The sequence below is a fragment of the Dendrobates tinctorius genome, unplaced genomic scaffold (assembly GCF_039654945.1).
Source record: "Dendrobates tinctorius isolate UK_male_01 unplaced genomic scaffold, ASM3965494v1 ptg000211l, whole genome shotgun sequence".
NCBI lineage: Eukaryota > Metazoa > Chordata > Amphibia > Anura > Dendrobatidae > Dendrobates > Dendrobates tinctorius.
Genome location: NW_027361878.1, coordinates 11,483,207 through 11,506,377, shown reverse-complemented (window position 1 = coordinate 11,506,377; position 23,171 = coordinate 11,483,207). Strand labels below are relative to the sequence as shown.

The following is a 23,171-nucleotide window of genomic DNA, read 5'->3' as shown; positions in this document are numbered from 1 at the left end:
AGAATAAAGTACTGTAGTGTGCAGGCGCCGGAACTTTCTGACCTTTCCCAGCGCCTGCGCGCTGTAGTACTTTACTCTGCTCTCAACAGGCCAGATAAAGTACGCATGTGCAGGAGCAGAGGGAGAAGCAAGGAGGAGGACGGCATCGTATGAAGATGGGAGGCGCCGGACTGGACCGCGACACCCACTGCACCTGACTCCACCCCCCGGTGAGTATAATCTAACATGCTTCTCTTATCTTTCAGATTACATCGGGGGCTTATCTACAGCATTACAGAATGCTGTAGATAAGCCCCTGATGGTGGTGGCTGCAGCTTATATGGCTAAAATGGGGTGACAGATTCCCTTTAAACTGATACATGGGGTGAAGAAATCTGTCTTGTGGTTCTTGTGTAATCAGTGTTAGAAGTTTTCAGTTAATGATATGCCCGTGCTCCAGGACAGGACTGTAGGCAGAGTCTTATCTTCCTGCTCTAAGCCAGAGAAACCAAGGAAAGACCTGCCCACAGGTCTACATTCACCTGACAACATTAGAATAACCTTGAGGACTCATTCACACGATTGTATTTTTGGTCGGAGTTCTGTCCATGGAAAAAACGGACAGTCTTCGCACCAATGTTGTTCAATGGGGCAGCGCAGATGAACAATTTTTTCACTGACCGAATACGTGTGAAAAAAAATTAGCAGAATGCTCAAGCTTTTCCGTAAATGAGAAGAGACTCACCCATTACCGGACTCAAGTTAGAATAAGCGATTTATGTGAATAACTTCTGAACTACACATAGAGTTGATTATTTTTTTGCCAAATATTATTCAGGACATTGAGCTGGTCATTTTGAGTACTAGTGGTCCAGGGTACCTCTTTTTAAATTGAACTTATGTACGATTCAGTTCGTTTATGCGCGACATAAGCGATTTACGTGAATAACCCAGGACCACAAGTAGTAAAATAAACATCTCAAAGTCCTGAACAAAATTTTACCCAAACAATATCCAATCTATGAATAATTCATCAAACGTGAAAATCTAATAGCTAACTAATAGCTAACTGCAGACTAACTTGAGTCCGGTTCACCCATTTAAGTCTAGGGGTGCACAAAAAAAATGGATGCCATAAGGAGCCACAGTCTAGTATCCAATTTTTATGGATACATTACACTTTTGTAACATAGGATAATGTACATGGTCCTGTACATGATTAACAACTGCTGTAAAAACCCGAACTGCACACGAATGACAATTGAGAAAAAAATCGTCCCAATTTTCAGGATGAAAATATGACTCATTTTTTATACCCTTATGTGAACCGACATCGATGAGAATATCCTCCCTACTAGAGTCACAAATATGGCTCCATAGCTCAGGGGTTAGAGCACTGGTCTTGTAAACCAGGGGTCGCGAGTTCAAATCTCACTGGGGCCTTTTCTTTTTCCTTTATATGCTTTGCCCCTTGTGCTGACACATAAAAACTGTAAGGACAGCAGGGCATAAATACATTACAATATATATATATGTTAAAGAGACTGCAAAGTGCTGCCAATTGGAGAGAGGCTGGGTCCTGAGTTCTTCACTGATCACTGAAAACAGCTCTCTGAAGTGCACAGCCCTTGCATGAATGTGTGCAAACAGAGCTGTGTACAGGATCAGTATAAGGATGTTTGAGCAGAAAATGTAATTTTTCTAAAATCAGGCTATGTGTACTATGTAAAAAAAAAAATCCAAAAAAGAAGAAATCTTGCAATTTTCACATTGTCCACTTAGGTTTTTTTAAACTCTTACACCCTGTTGTCTCAAGAAATACTACATGTATATTAGCAACAATGATCAGGCTCCAAGGTTCCAACTCCATTCTTTTCAATAGAAGCATCTAATAAGCGTGTATGCAAAGGTCATTGTGAAGGGAGATGAAGCATAGATCCTGTGCTATCAGCTGTGCATAGAGGTGTTTACTAGGGATGAGAGAAGGTGCTCAGTGATACTTGGATATCACTCAAGTGTCTGGGTGCTTGGAGGTGCACTTAACGTGCATTGGCTGGATTTGAATCTTGAATCTCCACCCCACATGTTTGCCGCCTGTAATACAACCAATAAACATGCGGGGATAGCCTGACAGTCACTGTAATGCTGTAGCCATTTTGGTAGTGGCATTGCTGTGACTGGCTGGCTGCATGACCTCACCAGAGGTTATAAAAGAACCTGGGCCGCCATACTTGGCACACTGATGACATTGCACAGCTCACGGAAGTGTGATTGGAGGGACAGAGCAATTATCCTGGCCTGTGTGTGCACAGTTTAACTAATCAGAGTCCTCTAGTGTTCATACTGGTGCTAATGCTGAACCAACATATTAACAGTCATTCTAAGAGATAATCTTGTATTTTGCTGTTTGTATCAGATACATTCTGCATTTAGTCTAGGGACAGTTGCAGGAGCAGGGAAAATGGCAGGGCTTAGGGCTTTGTAGTCCGTTGCTAAATATATAGCTGCCGCACGTGAACTCATACTTTTTTTTTTTTGGGGGGGGCAGAAAAAATTGACATTATTGTCATCCACACAAGGGCTTAATGTTACATTACAGTGGTGTATAAATCTCAAAAAAAGTTCACATTTTTTTGGGGGGATTGAACTAGTCATCCATAGAGTTTAATGTGGTTAGTAGAGTTGAGCGAAACGGGTCAAAAAAATTCAAAAGTCGCCGACTTTCTCCAAAGTCGGGATTCATGAAACGAAACCCGACCTTAGCGTGAGGTCGGCGACTTTAGCGCCAAAGTCGCATTTCAAAAGATGCTTTAGCGCCCTTTTTCAGCCAATCTTGAAGAACGGACACTGCGGGCAACGTGATGACATAGGCAGCGGTCACCACCATCTTGGAGAAGGGCATGCAAGTGATTGGCTTGCTTTGTGTGGCGTCACAGGGGGGTATAAAAGGGCAGGGACGCCGACCGCCATGTTACTCATGCTGGTCTCAGAATAGGGAGAGCTGCTGCAGCTGCTGATTCTGTAGGGAGAGCGTTAGGAAGGCAAAAAGAAAATAAAACTGCTTCTGCTGCTAGCGCTTTTCACTGTAGTTACTGTGCAGTGAAAGGTGAAGATTTTTGCTTTTGTGCAGCAGCGCTGGTGGTGATTAGCCTGCCTTTTAAAGCTAGCTGCATTGCTGTGTGCACACTGGTGTTCAAACTACTTTTTTAAAAGCAATCTAAATTGTATTGTTTTGTCCTGTTGAGGTAGTGAGCGTTCATTTTTTCCACACACCATACAACGGTGTACACTCCTCACACAGTACCGTGTAACGGCTGTTATCACGGCCAAATTGAAGCTATCTACGTGTGTGACTCTGTAAGGAAAAGTCGAGGAGTTTGTCCATTCTTACAGACCTACACCTTATAGTTTTGTCCGTTTTTCAAACAGTTTAGTATATTTGCTGTTTGATTACATTCAAAACTAGAGAGAGACAGCGTGTGTCAGTCCGTATACAAAAACACGAGCTTGACAATTTTACATACACCGTACAGCGGTGTACGTGCACGCTCCTCTCTCAGTACTGTGTAACAGCTGTTATCACGGCCAAATTGAAGCTATTTACGTGTGTGACTCTGTAAGGAAAGGTCGAGGAGTTTGTCCGTTCTTACAGACCTACACCTTATAGTTTTGTCCGTTTTTCAAACAGTTTAGTATATTTGCTGTTTGATTACATTCAAAACTAGAGAGAGATAGTGTGTGTCAGTCCGTATACAAAAACACGGAGCTTGACAATTTTACATACACCGTACAGCGGTGTACGTGCACGCTCCTCTCTCAGTACCGTGTAACGGCTGTTATCATGGCCAAATTGAAGCTATCTAAATGTGTGACTCTGTAAGGAAAAGCCGAGGAGTTTGTCTGTTCTTACAGACCTACACTCTAGGGAAATTCCAATTCTGCCCAATTCTATATACACCTTGTAGTTTGTCATACACTAGGCAATTTCTGCCGGTCACATTGCGGTGTTATAGACACAGGGCCTGACAGAATCCAACTGTGTCCTTAAGTGTAGACAGATTCCAATTCTCCACAGTCCTCTATCCACCTTTCTTACACCATCCAGAATCTGCCTGTCACATTGCGGTGTAAAATAAACAGGGCCTGACAGAATCCAACTGTGTCCTGAAGTCTACAGAGATTCCAATTCTCCCCACTACTATATACACCTTGTACCTTGTTTTACAGTACCATATAGTTGGTGGTTTTTTGGGTACATTTTCCCCAAAAATGAGGAAGTGTGGTGGAAGAGTCCGTGGAAGTGGGCGGGGGTTGGCAGCTGGTAATGATGGTGTTGGTGTTGGTGGTGGATCTAACACCAAAAAGCAAAAGCAAAATAGCACCTAATGCAGGAGGTGTTGAGCCTGCGTCATTGTCTGGCTCCACAAGGCCTCGAAGGCTCCCTTTTCTGGGAGTAGGTAAACCGCTTTTAAAGCCGGAGCTTCAAGAACAAGTTTTGGCTTACACTGCTGACTCAGCCTCCAGCTCTATCACCTCCTCTTCTGAAGTTTTAAAAAATAAAAGCACTGAGTCGTCATTGGAGGCTCATGGTCATGAACCACACCTTTCCTTGTGTCCTTCACCCGTACCAAAATTGAAGGATGTGGCAGGCCACACTACAGATTACTCCATGGAGCTGTTTTCACATACCATGCCTGGGTTATCAAGTCAAATTGTGAATTACCCAGGCCAAGATGAATCTGACATGGAGTGCACTGATGCACAGCCACTGCTAGATGATTCTGCTGGTACATTCACTCAGAGCACTACATTGTCCTCACAGTGTACTGAGCCAGAATCTGACCCAGATGAAACTCAGGTGCCCCTTCCCGCATACTATACCACCATACATGGTGACACAGAGGAAGGTGCACATGACATTGAAGAGGAGGTGATGGATGACCCAGTTGTTGACCCAGATTGGCATCCATTGGGGGTAGAGGGTGCCGCGGCCAATAGCTCAGAGGAGGAGGAGAAGCATCCGCAGCGGGCATCAACATCAGCTGTTATCTGGCAGGCCTGGAGCAGTCCAAAAACGGGTTACAAAAACCAAAAGAGTTGCAGGACAGCTTGGCCAGACGGTCAAAATAGCACAGCGTGCAAGGCCTCAAAATGTCTTCCATAGTAGGAAGAGTGCAGTGTGGCACTTTTTTGAACAAAATCCTCATGATCAGGCCAAGGTTCTGTAAGAAGTGCGCAAAGACCTTTAGCCGAGGGAAAAATCTGAGAAATTTGAATACCAGTTGCATGCTAAGACATTTAACCACCATGCACTTGCAAGCATGGACGGACTACCAAAACTCACGTACCACATGTGCTACTGCTCCCAAAGAAGGTAGTCAGCAACGCTACATTGTTTCCCCCACTGTAAGTCCAACGGTTAGCACACCACCAGCAGCAAATGTTGAGTTGTCGTCGCAAGGGAAAATCAGTCAGGGAATCACACTGTTATTGCAATGAAAGACTGAATCTAGGCCATCAGAAAGAACACCAACTCCATCACCATCATCAACCCTCTCTCAGTCCGCCATGTCCACCGCTAGTTCCACCATATGCAGCTCTCAAGTCCAGCTCACCCTACCAGAGACTCTGAGTAGGACAAGAAAGTACTCATCCTCTCATCCACGTACACTGGGTTTGAACGCCCACATTGCCAAACTAATCTCGTTAGAGATGATGCCCTATCGGTTGGTGGAAAGCGCAGCTTTCCGCGAACTCATGGCCTACGCAGTACCACGCTATGACCTACCCAGTCGCCACTTTTCTCGCAAAGTCATCCCAGCCCTCCACCTTCATGTGAAAGACCGCATTGTCCATGCACTCAAGCAATCAGTGAGTGGAAAGGTGCACCTCACAACTTATGCATGGTCCAGTAGGCATGGACAGGGCCGTTACGTGTCCATCACTGCGCACTGGGTTAATGTGGTGGATGCAGGGTCCACAGGGGACAGCTGTGATGGCACAGTGCTGCCTAGCCCATGGTATAGGAAACAGTTGGCTGTAGGCGTTCAACCCTCCTCCTCCTCCAGAAGCAAAAGCCCGTCGACAGAGCGCAGTCGCACGAGCACTGCATCCGCAGCTGACAGTGGTGCACACGATGTGTCCCACTATCGATCAGCTAGTGGAAAGCGTCAGCAGGCTGTGTTTCAGATGATGTGTTTGGGCGACAGACACACGGCGGAGGTACTGGCCAACTACTTTCAGCGACAAACTGAGTCATGGCTGGGCAGTCTACATCTTGAGGCAAGGTAGTTAGTGATAACGGCTGGAATTTTGTGGCAGCCATAGCCCTTTCAAAACTCAGCCACATACCTTGCTTGGCTCACACCTTGAACCTGGTGGTGCAGTGCTTCCTCACTAATTATCCGGAGTTAACAGGCCTGCTCCATAAGGTTCAAAGACTGTGCTCGCACATCCGCCGGTCACCTGTACACTCCAGTCGTATGCAGAAGCTGCAGCGATTGCTCCACCTTCCCAAGCACCGCCTAATTATCGACGTTGCAACAAGGTGGAACTCCACCCTGCACATGGTTGAGCGGCTGTGCGAACAGAGGCAGGCCGTAATGCATTTGTGGGAGGATACATGGGCAGGCACTTTGAGGGTAGACATAGAGTTGACAAGTGTGCAGTGGTCGAAGCTGAAAGACCTCTGTAAAGTCCTTCAATGTTTTGAGGAATGCACACGGCTGGTAAGCGCAGACGACGCCATCATAAGCATGAGCATCCCACTTATGCGTCTGCTCATGCAAACTTTGACGCACATCAAGGAGCAGGCGCCTGCAGTCGAGGATGATGAGGAAGAGGAGGAGGGAAGCCTTGATGACAGTCAGCAATTGTCTGTTCAGGGAACTGTCGTAGAAAAGGTGGAGGAAGAAGAGGAGGATGATGATGGGGATGATTATTTAGGGGAGGAGGATGCTTCTCGTGTGGCAAGAGAAAATGTTGGCGTGGCAAGGTCTGGTACTGGGTTTGTGCGTGACTGGAGGGATGTGGATTTGCCTGAAAGTGCTCCTCCACCCAGCACTCACAGTGCATCATTGACACCGGGAACATTGGCCCACATGTCAGATTATGCCTTGCAGATCCTAAAAAGGGACCCCCGCATTGCCAAAATGATGAACGATGATAACTACTGGTTGGCCAGCATCCTGGATCCACGCTATAAAGGCAAATTCCAAAACATCATGCCACAGGAGAACCTTGACCTAATATTGGCTAACAAACAAGCAACTCTGGTAAACTGGTTGGTTGAGGCATTCCCAGCGCACAGCAGCGGTGATGGTTGTCACACGAGCCGTAGGGGCCGGGGGCAACTTGGAAGAGGTGTTGGTGGTGCACACATCAGAAGTGGCGTTGAAGACAGGGGTTTCATGACCATGTTGTGGACTGATTTTTCAAGTCCCGCTCACACGACTGGTAATACTGCATCAATTGAAAGTGACAGGAGACAGCACTTGTCAACTATGGTTACAAACTACTTTTCCTCCCATATAGATGTTCTCCCTCACAGGTCATTCCTATTTGACTATTGGGCAGCTAAACTGGACACCTGGCCTGAATTGGCACAATATGCCTTACAGGAGCTCGCTTTCCCAGCTGCAAGTGTGCTATCGGAAAGAGTCTTCAGTGCTGCTGGATCAATCCTGACAGAAAAAAGGACCCATCTGTCGACCCAAAATGTGGATGATCTAACCTTCATTAAAATGAACCATGCATGGGTTTCCAAGGATTTTGTCACACCTTACCCTGATGACACATAGGTTGACAGAAAAATGACTTTCTTTGGTCCACCTCTTCCTGGGACTTGACCAATTTCGCCTTTAGCAGCAGGTGAATGTCCCACATCAACATATGCCATTTTGAAAACCTCCCTAACTGGGCTGCCTCCTCCCCCCATGGCCGGGGTCACCACCTAGCGCAGGCAACCGTGCGAGTGCCGTTGCCCTGGACAGGTGGGTGGGCCGACTCTTGGGCGCGGGCACTGGAACAGGGTCCCTCATAGTGCAATCAAGTGTCTCTGACGGTGGGGGTGCACACCTGCCGTCAGACACACCGCCGTACTATGAGGGGCCCAGTGCCAGTACCGATGCCCACGAGTGGGCCCCCCTTGCTTGGGCAGGGCCCCAGCATTTGCAATGTTTACCTCTCCCTGCTCCTCCGCTGTGTAGTCTGGGCTGTCAAATCCTTCACTGGGACTGCCACTACAAATTTGGTGAACTGATAGAAGATGATGGTTAAGACGTAGCTATGCCCTGTCCCACTGGCCGGGATCTAGCTTCAGATGATCAATGGCTTCCATTTCTTATGGACGTTGACTCACAATGAGATGCAGTGGTGGTTTATCATCAGCTTTCACAGTTTTCCTACTCACAGACGTGTGACATTCCTGCGCACATTTTTAAATGTGCCCTCTCATGCCAATCCACTAGAATCGCCTACGGCCTGTGGCTTCTGTCTTTTGCACTCCAAAGTTACGTGACAGAGCATGATAGCCAGTGAGCACCATGTTTACATCTCTCCCTGTGATCAAAATTATATGGATATGAGTAATGGCGATGGGATCAACGGTACTGCGATACAGCAACACTTTCTTCACAAAGAAAGGTTTTCGCTGTCTCCACACACTAATTAATTGAGGGTCTGCATCGCCTCTGAGATTTGTGACGGACGTTTATCCCGTGAATAGGAATTCCTAGATTTCTGCAATCACTAGAATTTATGTCAGTAATTGTATGCATCTCATTTCCTATTGCGGAGAGTCTGGACTGTCTTACTGAGACAGAAATATATATGAAGATTTAAAAATACCACCAAAAGTGTATACTGGTGTACGCTTCAAATACATTTCCTTTTTTCTACTTTTTAGATTGTTGTCTAATCCATACTGAGAACAAGGAGATTTTAAATATTTAAACTATGTTATATATACCTGCTATCCAGTGATAATGTACGCTTTCTCAACTTTGCACAAGCTGGTCAAATCCATACTGGGCCTGAGACCGTCTGAGCCTGCCTCCTGATCTATAGACATAGGTTTTTAATGTGTAATCTTTGCTATACATACCTGTAATCCGGTGATACGCTACCCTTTCTCACCTTTGTCCAATCACATCTAATCCATACTGGGCCTGAGACCGTCTGAGCCTGCCTCCTGTTATATATGAGACATAGGTTTTTAATGTGTAAACTATGCTATACATACATGTTATCCAGTGATACGGTACCCTTTCTCACCTTTGTCCAATCACGTCTAATCCATACTGGGCCTGAGACCGTCTGAGCCTGCCTCCTGATATATAGACATAGGTTTTTAATGTGTAAACTATGCTACATATATACGTGTTACCCGGTGAAACTGTACCCTTTATCAACTTTCTAGAATCTTGTCGAATCCATACTGGGCCTGAGAACAGCTGCCGAGCTGTTAAGCAAGCTACAGCAACTGTGGTTTGGACACGTAATTTTTTGCATTTTTTCAGGAATGCCTGTTAGGCCTAATTCAGGAATTGCGATTAACCTGCACTTACTGAGAAATCATCATTCGCGGGGAATAATTGGAATCACAGATCCCCATCACTAACGGTGTTCTGCTGGTTATCTGCACCTGTAAGCGACAAAATCTGGTCCTTTCAGTGTAGCGCGCATGCAGTCTCGGACATGTAACGCCATGATAGACCATGATAGTGCCAGAGCCTCGCGTATCCCTCTAGTAAGCTTGACGCATACCACGGGGACATGCCGGAGTCTCGTTCGTTAACGGAATAAAGCTGACAAATTGCTAGCACAACTAAAAACGGACATACCACACCACACACACAATCGACAAAGCTTTCAGTATGTGCATCTTTTCTTAAGGTGGCATGGTTGTGGTTTCCCGGGTGGAGTCCAATTAAGCCGCAGGCTCCACTCCTGGTGGTGCCCTTTTGGACATTCCTTTAAGGTTCAGCTTTGCAATCATACTGCCCCCGGAAAGCAAACACTTTGCCTTCATGGACGCTGTTTGGAGGTTCGTAGGAATAACGCCGCCCGATCGCCAGTTGGCATAATTTATTGGTGGGAAGTCCGACGGTATATGATCGTGTTCGATTTCAGAATTTTTTTTTTTGGTTGGTATTTTACATTTTTATTCCAGCCTTTCTTGACTTCATAAGGGAATGACAAGCCTATATCTGTGTCTCCTCCACCTCCTCCTTTTACTCCTCCACCTCTTTTCTAAATGTAGTTGCCCTTTTCCATATGTAATTTTTGTCTTCTGAGCATTTTCTCTGCTTTGGGACACCTTTTAAGGTGTTTTGTAATTGTTTTCTATGTGTTTGTATGTGTTTGTTTTTGCCTACCATTGTTTTCAATTGGGTTCGACGAACTTGCCTCCTGTGTGACGAACCAAAACACTAGCGTGGTGGCTCAACACTACTCCTGATATATAGACGTACATTGTTAATGTTTAAACTATACTATATATACCTGCTATCTGATGATACTGTACACTTTGTCTACTTTTTATATTCTTGTCTAATCCATACTGAGCCTGTGAGCGTCTGTGTGACTGATGGAATATATATGGAGATTGACAATTATCCTTTGAATGAATAGAGCTGTACGCTTCTGATGCAGTGCCATATATCTGATGTTATTTTGTGTCTATTTTGTGCAAAATTTTGAAGTTTGGTGGAAGAGGCCGCAGACGTGGGCGCGGGGGGGCCAGCTGGTGATGATGGTGGTGGTGCATCTGCTGGTAGTGGCAAAAGCACAATAGCAGTAAGGCAGGAGGTGTTGAGCCTGCGTCATGGTCTGGCTCCGGAACGCCTGGAATGATACCTTTTCTGGGAGTAGGTTAACCGCTTTTAAAGGCAGAGCATGAGGAACTGGTTTTGGCTTACATTGCCGAAACAGACTCCATCAAATATGCCCGCCTCTTCTGAAGTTTCAAAAAATGCAAGCACTGAGTGGTCAAGTGCTGGCTCCTGGTCAGGAAGAACCCCTTTCCTTGTGTCCTGCACCCCCATCCAAACTGAATGAGGCAGCAGGCCACACTTCACATTAGTCCATGTAGCTCTTTCTATCATACCATGCCTGGGTTATCAAGTCAAATCGTGAATTCCCCAGTCCAAGATGAATCTGACATGGAGTGTGGGTGGCCAGCCAAGGCAGTGGGGTTAATCGGTACCGGGCCGGTGTCTCACAGGGATGTGTCACGGTGGTGGTGACCCGTTCCGTGGCCCTGAGCGTCCATGCAAAGGGGTGAATTACATTTATAGGTGAATGATACGTGACGCCACCTCTGGTTTCTGATTAGATTGACCAGCGCTGCAGTGTCGCTTCTGTGGGACAGATGTTGTGGTGCATCTAAGATGTAGAAGACTTGCACAGGTAGGGCCGTAGTCGCAGGGCAGATGAAAGAGTTGGTAGATGGTGTGCAGTGCAGAATGTAGCTGAGCCGTGTGCCAAGCGCAGGAGAAAGATGACAGACACAGTTGTGCAGTTCCTTTACCTGTACTTGGTAGGTGCTGTCCAGGACCCAGAGTACAGATGGAGAAGGAGTTGGTCAGCCTGGAAGCCAATTTGGATTTCTCTCTCTGCAGATAGGTAGTGTGGCCTCCATTCTAGCGCTTATCTGAGGTACTCGCAGTGCTGAGTTAAATGAAGTTCCCCTGTTGACTCTCTTTTGGAACTTTCTCGTATGGCTGGCAGCCGTAGCCTTTTCCTCCTGGCTCACACACGTTGATGCTGGGGCCTCCGAGCCTCAGTTGGGTACAGAGCATTTACAGGTGCTACATCCTCCGGATTCTGCTGCAGGAACGTCAGTGTCCCTACAAACTCTGAGACCGGAATCCGGACCATGCGCTCCAGCTAGGAGTGAGCCTTAACTCTGCTCATCCTCCAGCTCCCCTTCTCACGTCCACACACTTCCCCTTCCCTGCACAGAATGGCCTAACTTACCTCCTCCCGACCACAGAGAGCAGCTCCTCAGCAGTCATGTTCAGAGGTCTCCCTGCTGGCGTGGAGTGGGAAATGTGTTGTGTGTTGGTTTAACTGCTAGAGAGATCCTTCGTTGCTCCCAAGCATTACATCACACTCCCTAGGAGGAAGGTAATGCCACTGTGGCGACCGTACTCCTGGGGACGCCATAAGTGCACTGATGCCCAGCCACTGCTAGATGATTCTGCTGGTACATTGACCCAGACCACTACATTCCCCTCACACTCTACACAGCCAGAATCTGACCCAGAGGAAACTCAGGTTCCCCTTCCCGCATACTATACCACCTTACACGGTGACAAAGAGGAAGGTGCAGATGAAAGTGCAGGTTCCTTGAGCTGGTGGGGGGGCATACTCATGGGCGACGGCACTGGCACAGGGCCCCTCATAGTACGCAAAAGTGTCTCTGCCGGTGGGAGAGCCCACCCGCCATCAGACACACCGCCACACACCGCCGTACTATTAGAGGGGCCCTGTGCCACTGCCGTCGCCAATGAGTAGGCCCCCCCTGCTTGCTCAGGATCACAGCACTTGCAAAGTTGAAATACTTACCTCTCCCTGCTCCACCGCCATGACATCTTCCGCGTTTCCTGACAGTGATAGTCTGATCAGAGAGCGCAATGACATCACGTCTGTACGCCCTCTGCCTAAACAGCCAAGTGCAGTGAGATGGACGATGGGGACGACGAGGAGTCCAGACTAGTACAGGGATTCCATAGCGAGGAGACTTATTTAATTGTTTTCAATGTTGGGACAGCAATTTTTGGGGAGCACTATACTCTGGAGAATGATATATGGGGCCCACCATACACTGGAGCATTCCAAAGGTGGACAGCAGACACTGGAGCAGCATTTACAGGGCACATTATACACTAGAGCATTAGAAATGGGGCCCATTATGTATGGAGCATTATTTGGGCCCATAAAACAGTGGAGCTTCATCCATGGGGGCCAACATATACTGTAGCATTATGTGGAGCTCATCATATAGTGTTTCAATCATTATATGGGACCAATGATTCTGTATGGAGAAATATATGGGCCTCATTACTCTGTATAGCGCACTATGCAGTGGCCATAATACTCTATGGAGTAATATACTGTCCGTTTTTGGAGCTATTAAAAATGGATATCAGTCATGAGAAGTAAAAAGTGAAGTATTTTTCATTGTACTATGCCGTTATTTCTCTGCGGTATCGGAGCATCATGAGTTGTGGTATGTGTTAAAGGGGTGCCCTTTGGCCCAGGGCACATGAAAACCTGGAGCCAGCCCTACCACCCCACAAATTTAGCCAAATAACCCCCATTTTTCAGTGCGTAGCTAGTATTATGAAGAAAATTAAGGTTGAAAAGCTTCAGTAATCAGAATTGATGTTTTTGGCATTCAAATGGGCACTGTAGGTGTGTTTCCTGTCCTCCACTCCCTGCCGACTTTGCTTCCCCATAGACTTGCATTGGGCTTCGTGTTTCAGTCGGCCTTCGACTTTTCACGATAATCGGCCGATTTCGTTCGACCCGACTTTTGCGAATGTCGGGTTTAATGAAACCCGACTCGATCAGAAAAAAGGCAAAGTCGCTCATCTCTAGTGGTTAGTGTTACATTATGGTGGTATATAAAACTCCCAAAAAAGTTTGCTTGTTTTTTATTGCATTAGTCATCTATAGAGTTTAATGTGGTTAGTGTTACATTACGGTGGTACATAAAGCTCCAAAAAAAGATCAACTTTTTTTCTGGATTTAATTAGTTTTACATAGAGTTTAACGCGGTTCTTGTTACATTCTTGTTACCTTGGTATATAAAACTCCCAAAATACGTTAAAAAATGTATCTGGAATGAATTAGTCATCCATAGACTTTAACACACTGCCTACTGTTAAACTGCACTGGTATATAAAACTCCAAAACAAGTTCAAATTTTTTTCTGATTTCAATTAGTCATCCATACATTTTAACTTGCTTTCTGTAAAATTAAGTAGTTCACAAAATATTTTTGTTTCATATTGATTACTGTCATTCATAAAGTTTAACATGCTTTGGGGTAAATTATAGTCGTTTAAGATAAAAAAACGCAAAATATTAGCCAAATATTTTTGTGAAAGCTTCACTTGCTTTGTATGTGAAATTTTGTTGAATCGAAATAAAAAGAAAAAATTGTCCGGCTACAGGTGTACAAATTTGGTTGTTCAAACATTGATTATTGTCATAGATACTGTAGAACCTGGTTTGTGTGAAAATTTGTTGGTTTGAAATAAAAAAAAGAAACGTTGGCCTACTACAGGTGTCCAAATTTGTCCTTTTGTTCACGGTCACCAGCTGCCACTATTTCTCCAGGTGTACCAGCATACGACCTGGAACATTACTCATGCCTTTAACAACACGGTTACTGGGATTGTCCACTTAACGACCGACACATGGCCAGGGATGCTACATTTCTCTGACGGCACACTGGGCAAACATTGTGGAGGCCGGAGCCGGTTTCCTCAACCTTCTACAGCAGTTCCTGCACCCCCATCTCATCCTCCATCTCCGATGTGCTATCTCAGAGAACTTCATCAACATTAGCTGAAAGCTCTGCAGCACTGCCTCAGCAAAGCAGCAACAGGCTCTGATGAAGCTACTGTGTGTATTAGATAAACTGCACACTGCAGCAGAGTTATTGAAAGAATAAAAGACTAAACAGATCTGTTACTCTCGCCGCTGAACCTACAACAAGGCATGGTCATGTGTGATAATGGCTGTAACACGATGGCGGCAGTGAAACTTGGTAAGCTCACACACATATCCAGATTTGCCAGAGCTTCTGGTCACAGAATTCAGTGTCAGCCCCCATTTCCGCAAGTCAGCTACAGTTTTGTCTGCTCTGGCAGTGCTGGAGCATTGCATGCAAGTGCCAGCTCACCGACTGGTGTGAGATGTCGCCACATGCTGGAACTCTACACTGCACATGCTGGCAAAGCTTTGTAAGCAGCAGAGGCCAGTTTTGAAATATCAGCTCCTACATACCCATCTGTATTCTGGTCAGCCTCTGCACATAACAACTGAAGAATGGTCATGACTATCTGACATTTGTGCAATTCTCTAAGATTTTGAAGACTTCATAAAGATGGTGAGCAGTGATGATGCCATTATCAATACAATAATCCCGCTACTGTGCCTACTTAAATAGTGGCTGCTGACAATTAAACATGAATCTTTGCATAAAGACCAGGTGGAGATGGAGAAAGACATGAGACAGGGAGATACTACCCAGCTCAGCCTCATCTCATTTGCTCAGAATGGATTGGGTAACATTGAGGAGGTGGAGGCTGAGGAGGAGGAACAGGAGCTGGTTGATAGTGCAACAAAGGCTAGTACACACACAAGCTTCGTCCAGTCTCTCCTGCATGAATGGGCTGAGGAGGGAAATTAAGAGGAAGAGATAGAGGAGGATGAGAAGGAGGAGATGGAGAGTAACAATCATGGTGGAAATAGGGAAGTCTTGGCTGTCGGGAGCTTGGCACATATGGACGACTTTATCTACCACTGCCTTTTCCGTGACCCTGACGTTACATTCATCTTGGCCAAAAAAGAGTACTAAGTCTTCACCCTGCTAGACCACGCTACAAGGAGTACCTTGCATCTCTCCTTCCTATGGCAGAGAGGTCTACTAAAATAGTACTATACCAGAAGGCCATTGTGGAAAATATGATAAAAAAATTCCCATCAGACAACACCAGCAGCAGAGGGCAAGCTTCTGTGCCCAACCAAGGAAGAGAGGCGAGGGAGACACACACCAGGTACAGCACAGGCAAGGGTACACTGTCAAAGGCCTGAGCCAATTTCATGACACCCTTTTAATGTCCTTGCCCTGATGACTGGGCATTTTTCACAAGGAGGGAAAAGTTTTTAAAGATGGTCAAGCAATACCTGGCTGACAAAACCAGTGTACTCCCTAATTTCCTAACAATTTGGTCTCAAAGCTGGACACCTGGCATAAGCTGTCCCTCTATACCTTGGAGGTGTTATGCTGCCCTGCTTCTAGCATCTTGTCTGATCTAGTTTTAAGTGCCGCTGGGGGGCTCATAACAGACAGATTCTTTTGCCTGTCAACAGAAAGTGCTGACAGGCTCACTCTGATAACAATGAATAAAGCCTGGATTAGCTCTGACTTTTTCATGCCACTAGATGACAGCAACACATAAAGTGTTTTAAATCTTCAATATTTGAATGAGGCCTACAAGATGTTGCCTTCAAGGGTCTATGGATGACTGGATGACCCTCCTTATAATTTATTTTCAGGCTTTTAACTTTGTTCAGAGCCTTTATGAGTGTAGAAGTACCACAACTACACTTTGTTCACAATATTTGAATGAGGTTGGTGCCTTCAAGGGTGTATGGATGACCCTGCTTGTAATTTTTGGCAGGCTTTGCACTTAGTGCTTAGCCTATATGAGTATAGAAGTACCACAATGTGACAAGTTTGTCACGATCACGCGCGACTGGACACAGAGCCTCCAGCAGGGCGGATTTAGATGACACGCGTGACCCTGGATACACCGCCTCCAGTTGGGCGAATTTAAATAATAAAACGTGCAGCTGGATACGCCACCGCCAACAGGCGAATTTCGGAAATACACGTATGTCAGGAAACCCCGCATTAAGTAAGGCGAATTTAAACAATAAAAGGGAAAACCTGGGTAACAATAACAATGGTGGCCCTGCGATAGGGAGCGGGAAGTGGAGACCTCCTGCACTCCCCTGAGTCAGTGTCTCTACACTCCTAACGTTCCCTAGGCAGGTTCCCCACCGGGCGACGATCAGGAACCTAAAAACCCTGACTCGCCCTGCACCTAAACCCTCACTAGTGAAGTGGACGGTGCGGAAACTAATCCCACCACTGCACTAAAACACACATAAGGAAAAGAGACAAAACAGGGAAACACCACTTAGCTTTGCTCTGTTGCTTACGCTACCAGCAAAAGAGCCCACCACCTGCGTGCATCTTTTCCTCCGACCGGATCCAACACCATTGTGCAGCCTTGGAGCAAACAGAGTCCACCACCTGCGTGCAGCTGTCCAGAAACAGAGTCCAGCATATGAGTCCAGCTTTCCAGCAAAAGAGTCCAGCATCTTGAGTCCACCTTTCCAGCAACCGAGTCCAGCATCATGAGTGCATCTCTACACCATAGCTGCCACTCACTCCACCAAGCCACGCAAGAACTCCTTGCTGACACTATAGCTGCAACTCCACCAAGCCATGCCAGCCCTCCTCGCAGACACCATAGCTGCCACTCCAGGACTCTCACTGAGCTGCCCAGGACTCTCCTTCAGCTCCATCCTTCACCCAGACTTGCTTGTAACTGAGGACTATCACCCACTGTGATTACCACACCTGACACTCTTTTATAGAGCAATCACACCTGTTTTATAATTTCGTGCACAAACCTAAAGTAACCAAGTGCAATGACGCTCACCACCACCGGGGGGGCAAATTTAGAACAAAAGACAAACAGTGCAATAATTCTAATGGCCACCGGGGGGAAACTAAGAAAAAGACACCCTGTGTAATAACCCTTAATGGCCACTGGGGGCAAAACCAACCCTGACCAAAACAGCTCACAGAAAAAAAAGGTTGCTTGTGATATATCTCTGTCATATCCAACCTGGATCATGACAAATTTGAACAGAACATGTATGAGCCCCTACTTTATGTCTAATACAGGGTATATCTGAGTCCCTCTGAGTCCCTAATTTTTGGCAATTCTCTCTTCCCTCATAAATTACACTGAAATTTACATATTTTTAGTAGTTTCAACATTTTCACTGCCCCCAAAACCTCCTTGTATTGTCTGCTGGACTAATGTGCAAATTTCCCATTGACTCCCTTTATGCTAGTTACTCAAAATGAGCATGCGTGTTATAGGATTTGCTTGATTTGAATAACGAGCATCAGAGCATTTTAGCGCTCGCTCATTTCTAGGGTTTACCTATCATTGTAATCCTGTCTCTGATAATAATGAGCCTGCTGAAAACTCTTCTTAAAAGGAAAGATGAGTCTATAAAAGTCCCCAATGGTCTGTGTGAAAATTGAAATATTACTAAATGTTCTTTTTTTCTAATAAAGATGAAGATATCAAAAAAAGCTATTGCCAATTCATTTTTTTAAAATAGATGTAACACAGAAACCCAATATAAATAGTCGTTCATTTTCTTATAGTAGCTTTCCTTTAACAGGTATTCTTAACAGACAGTCCTGGTTACAAGATCCTCAGCTATATTGATCACATCATGGGAAATCCCACTGATTTGATTTGAAGGGTGATCACTCCTTTGCTATTTCCTGCTGTTAAGTCATGATTGTGGCATACAATGAGTTAGATCAAATTTATTACAGTTACGGTCCTGCTTCTGCCTGCACTTACTAATATGGAGAATATTATGAGCCCCCTTACTCATAACTATAATTGCCTGCATGAGTTTTCAGTTAAATAAAATTACAAGGCACTGCTGAGATTCGAACTCAGGATCTCCTGTTTACTAGACAGGCGCTTTAACCAACTAAGCCACAGCGCCCTGTGCATACATGTCTTTGACAGTGTTGTGTTTTCTTAAAGATGGTTGCCTCCCATAAGATGCTTGCAGCAGGTGCGTAACCTTGTGACCTGACCCTAATTTTGTAATGTTGCCATGATAAACTCTGAATTAATTTTCCAGTGCCAATAATGAAGAACACGTTTCATAATTATGTAATTCATTTACAGCAACAACAGCATGTTCTGAAGTTCTGTGCAAGTTATATAAATGAAAAATATGGATAGCACCAGTCTGAGAAAAACGGATGTCTGGATGAGCTCTAATTTTCTTATTTCGAAGATGCAATTGGGACAAATTTAGAGGAAATTAATTAATCTTTAATTGAAATACTGGGAAAAGAAAAACAGAAACATGCAATTGTTGTGTTTGGTCCGGCTTCAATCATATTCCTGCAAAATAACGCTAAAAACGTATCCACCATGCATAGAAAATGATTCCTCTTCTGTGGGGCGCAAACGAGATCTTCTTCTGCCTTCCCCTTCTCCTTCTCCTTCCTCTTCTTCTCCTTCCTCTTCCTCTTCCTCCTCATAAAAGGGAATAATTGCTAAAACTAAAAAATGCACAGCGCATTAAAATCTAAGGCATTCACTCATCTCTGTGTCATGGTCCAAGACCGGCTGCGGCAGGAGTGGACACAGTCTGTGCAAGAACAGTATATTGGCCCGTTGCAGTCTAATAACTTATCATAATGCATAATTCTACCTACTTTGGAGGTGTTAGTGGCCCCTTACATCTTGGCCTGTATGGCCACACAGGCTGCACCAATGGTATGTCCGCCCTTTGGTTGTCCTGAACTTGATTGGCTCATTTATGGCTAAGATATTATGACTGGAGATGAGCGACTTTGCCTTTTTTAGGGTCGAGTCGGGTTTCATGAAACCCGTCTTTCTCAAAAGTCGAGTCGAACGAAATCGGCCGACTATCGGGAAAAGTCTGAGGTCCAACTGAAACACAAAACCCAATGCAAGTCAATGGGGAAGCAAAGTCGGCAGGGAGTGGAGGACACCTACATGCCGGACCGCTTTTTTAAATTGCGCGAAGTCTCTCTCTCTCTCCCCGGACGCTGCACATGTCATCTCGTTGCCCACAGTGTACGTCCTTGCTCATTGGCTGAAAAACAGTCACGTGCAAGCATTCTGTGAAATCTGACTTTGTCGCTTGGGTCGACGACCGCATGGCCGACATCACGCTATGGTCGAGTTTCACTCGGCGAAACCCGACTTTGGCGAAAGTTGGCGACTTTTGAATCTGAACAACCTGTTTCGCTCAACTCTAATTATGACTGCGAGAAGCAAGCTGCAAAACCTTTGACATGGTGAAACTTCTTGTTACTTGCTCAGAGTCGCAGCACCCTTGGGATTCACAGTTGTTACCCCACTCCCTTGTATTGCCTCAAAATTGGTATTTAAAAAAACGATAAAGTTTTGTGTACCAATAAAAATTACAACTCATCCTGAAAAAAAAAAAAAAAAATTTCACGCAGCATTATTAATTGGGGCAGTGGGGCGGGATGCCAAAAAAATGGGTTTCACTATTTGGAAGCACAAGCTTAATTTTAAAGATTTTTCAAAACTCTATCTTAAGATTAGTCAATCAAGAAAATGACAATATAATAAATGGTAAAATAGCAGTAGTACTGACCTACAGCATATAGTCAACATGTAATTTTTTTCCTATAATGAATACTATAAAAATGAAACCCATGCACCAATGGCTCAATTGCATTTTCTTTTCCAGTGCACAACACAAAGAATTTTTTTTGCACATTATTGTATAAATTACATGGCGGCATCAGTCCCGGCGTTAGGGGCAGGCAGACCAGGCAGCTGCCTAGGGCTCCCGCTCCCTCAGGGGCCCCCAGCTAGCGACACATCATGCAGCCACTATGGGGCCCCGCCTTCCCCCAGCGCCGACTCCCCCTGCCACCGCAATGATGGAGGAGAGAGCGTCAGCTGATGCTCCCTCTCCCATCATTCTCCTCTCTGCCTCTAACACTGCAGGTGCGCAATGACATCATCATGCGCTCACTGTTTGCCAGGCAGAGCATGAGAGGAGACAGGAGCCGGGAGCAGCGTGGGCACGAGGAGAAGGTGAGGAGAATTTTCTTTTCAATGCAGCAGTGAGTACTGGACTGTGGGGCCATTCTGGGGGGCTGTGCTGGGGGGGTGCTGTAAACCATGGGGCTGTGCTGGGGGGGCTGTCCTGTATATCATGGGGCCATGCTGGGGTGTGCTGTATACCATGGCCCATGGGGCTGTGCTGGGGGGCTGTGCTGTATACCATGGTGCTGTGCTGTATACCATGGGGCTGTGCTGGGGGAGCTGTGCTGTATACCATGGGGGTGTGATCGGGGAGGGGGGCTGTGCTGTATGCCATGTGGTGCTGTGCTGTATACCTTGGTGCTGTGCTTGGGAGGGGGGGCTGTGCTGTATACCATGTGGGGCTGTGCTTTATACCATGTGGGACTGTGCTATATACCATGTAGGGCTGTGCTATATACCATGTGGGGCTGTGCTGTATGCCATGTGGGCTGTGCTATATACCATGTGGGGCTGTGCTATATAACATGTGGGGCTGTGCTATATACCATGTGGGGCTGTGCTATATACCATGTGGTGCTGTGCTGTATACCATGTGGGGCTGTGCTGTATACCATGTGGGCTGTGCTATATACCATGTGGTGCTGTGCTGTATACCATGTGGGGCTGTGCTGTATACCATGTGGGCTGTGCTATATACCATGTGGGGCTGTGTTATATACTATGCAACTGTGCTATATACTATGTGGCTGCATTATATACCATGGGGGGTATATTATACATTAAATTCTATGGGGGAGGCAGTGTTATATACAGTCATATGTAAAAGTTTGGGCACCCCTATTAAAGTTATCCTTTTTTCTTTATAAAAATTTTGGTTTTTGCAACAGCTATTTCAGTTTCACATATCTAATAACTGATGGACTCCGTTATATTTCTGGATTCAAATGAGGTTTATTGTACTAACAGAAAATGGGCAATCTGCATTTTAATAAAATTTGACTGGTGCAAAAGTATGGGCACCTCAACATAAAAGTGACATTAATATTTCGTAGATCCTCCTTTTGCAAAAATAACAGCCTCTAGTTGCTTCCTGTAGCTATTAATGAGTTCCTGGATCCTGGATGAAGGTATTTGTGACCATTCCTGTTTACAACAAATTCCAGTTCAGTTAAGTTTGATGGTCGCCGAGCATGGACAGCCCGCTTCAAATCATGCCACAGATGTTCAATGATATTCAGGTCTGGGGACTGGGATGGCCATTCCAGAACATTGTAATTGTTCCTCTGCATGAATGCCTGAGTAGATTTGGAGCGGTGTTTTGGATAATTGTCTTGCTGAATTATCCATCCCCTGCGTAACTTCAACTTCGTCACTGATTCTTGCACATTATTGTCAAGAATCTGCTGATACTGAGTTGAATCCATGCGACCCTCAACTTTAACAAGATTCCCGGTGCCGGCATTGGCCACACAGCCCCAAAGCATGATGGAACCTCCACCAAATTTTACTGTGGATAGCAAGTGTTTTTCTTGGAATGCTGTGTTTTTTAGCCTCCGTGCATAACGCCTTTTTGTATGACCAAACAACTCAATCTTTGTTTCATCAGTCCACAGGACCTTCTTCCAAAATGTAACTGGCTTGTCCAAATGTGCTTTTGCATACCTCAGGCGACTCTGTTTGTGGCGTGCTTGCAGAAACGGCTTCTTTCGCATCACTCTCCCATACAGCTTCTCCTTGTGCAAAGTGCGCTGTATTGTTGACCGATGCACAGTGACACCATCTGCAGCAAGATGATGCTGCAGGTCTTTGGATGTGGTCTGTGGATTGTCCTTGACTGTTCTCACCATTCTTCTTCTCTGCCTTTCTGATATTTTTCTTGGCCTGCCACTTCTGGGCTTAACAAGAACTGTACCTGTGTTCTTCTCTAAATCTCTGAGACAACTTTTTGTATCCTTCCCCTGAAAAGCTATGTTGAATAATCTTTGTTTTCAGATCATTTGAGAGTTGTTTTGAGGCGCCCATGATGCCACTCTTCATAGGAGAATCAAATAGGAGAACTACTTGCAAGTGGCCACCTTAAATACCTTTTCTCATGATTTGATACACCTGGCTATGAAGTTTAAAGCTCAATGAGGTTACAAAACCAATTTAGTGCTTCAGGAAGTCAGTAAAAAGTAGTTAGGAGTGTTCAAATCAAGAAAATGATAAGGGTGCCCATACTTTTGCACCGGTCAAATTTTGTTTAAATGCAGATTGCACATTTTCTGTTAGTACAATAAACCTCATTTGAATCCAGAAATATAACTGAGTCCATCAGTTATTAGATATGTGAAACTGAAATAGCTGTTGCAAAAAACAAAATTGTTATAAAGAAAAAAGGTTAACATTAATAGGGGTGCCCAAACTTTTACATGTGACTGTAATATGGGGGGCTACATTATATTCTATGGGGAGGTGGGCTGTATTCTATTCTATTCGGGGCTACATTATATTCTATGGGGGGCTGTATTATATTTATTATATTCTATGGGGGTGATTACATCATACTCTGAGGGGGCT

At 45.3% G+C, this 23,171-nt stretch overlaps 2 non-coding genes across 2 annotated transcripts; one reads left to right on the top strand and one right to left on the bottom strand.

Moving 5' to 3' along the window:
• The first annotated feature begins 1,349 nt into the window (after positions 1 to 1,349).
• TRNAT-UGU (transfer RNA threonine (anticodon UGU)) lies at positions 1,350 to 1,422 on the top strand. The gene has a single exon. It is a non-coding gene; the product is annotated as a tRNA-Thr (tRNA).
• A 17,053-nt stretch (positions 1,423 to 18,475) lies between these two features.
• On the bottom strand, positions 18,476 to 18,549 carry TRNAT-AGU (transfer RNA threonine (anticodon AGU)). Its single transcript has one exon. It is a non-coding gene; the product is annotated as a tRNA-Thr (tRNA).
• Positions 18,550 to 23,171: the final 4,622 nt, after the last annotated feature.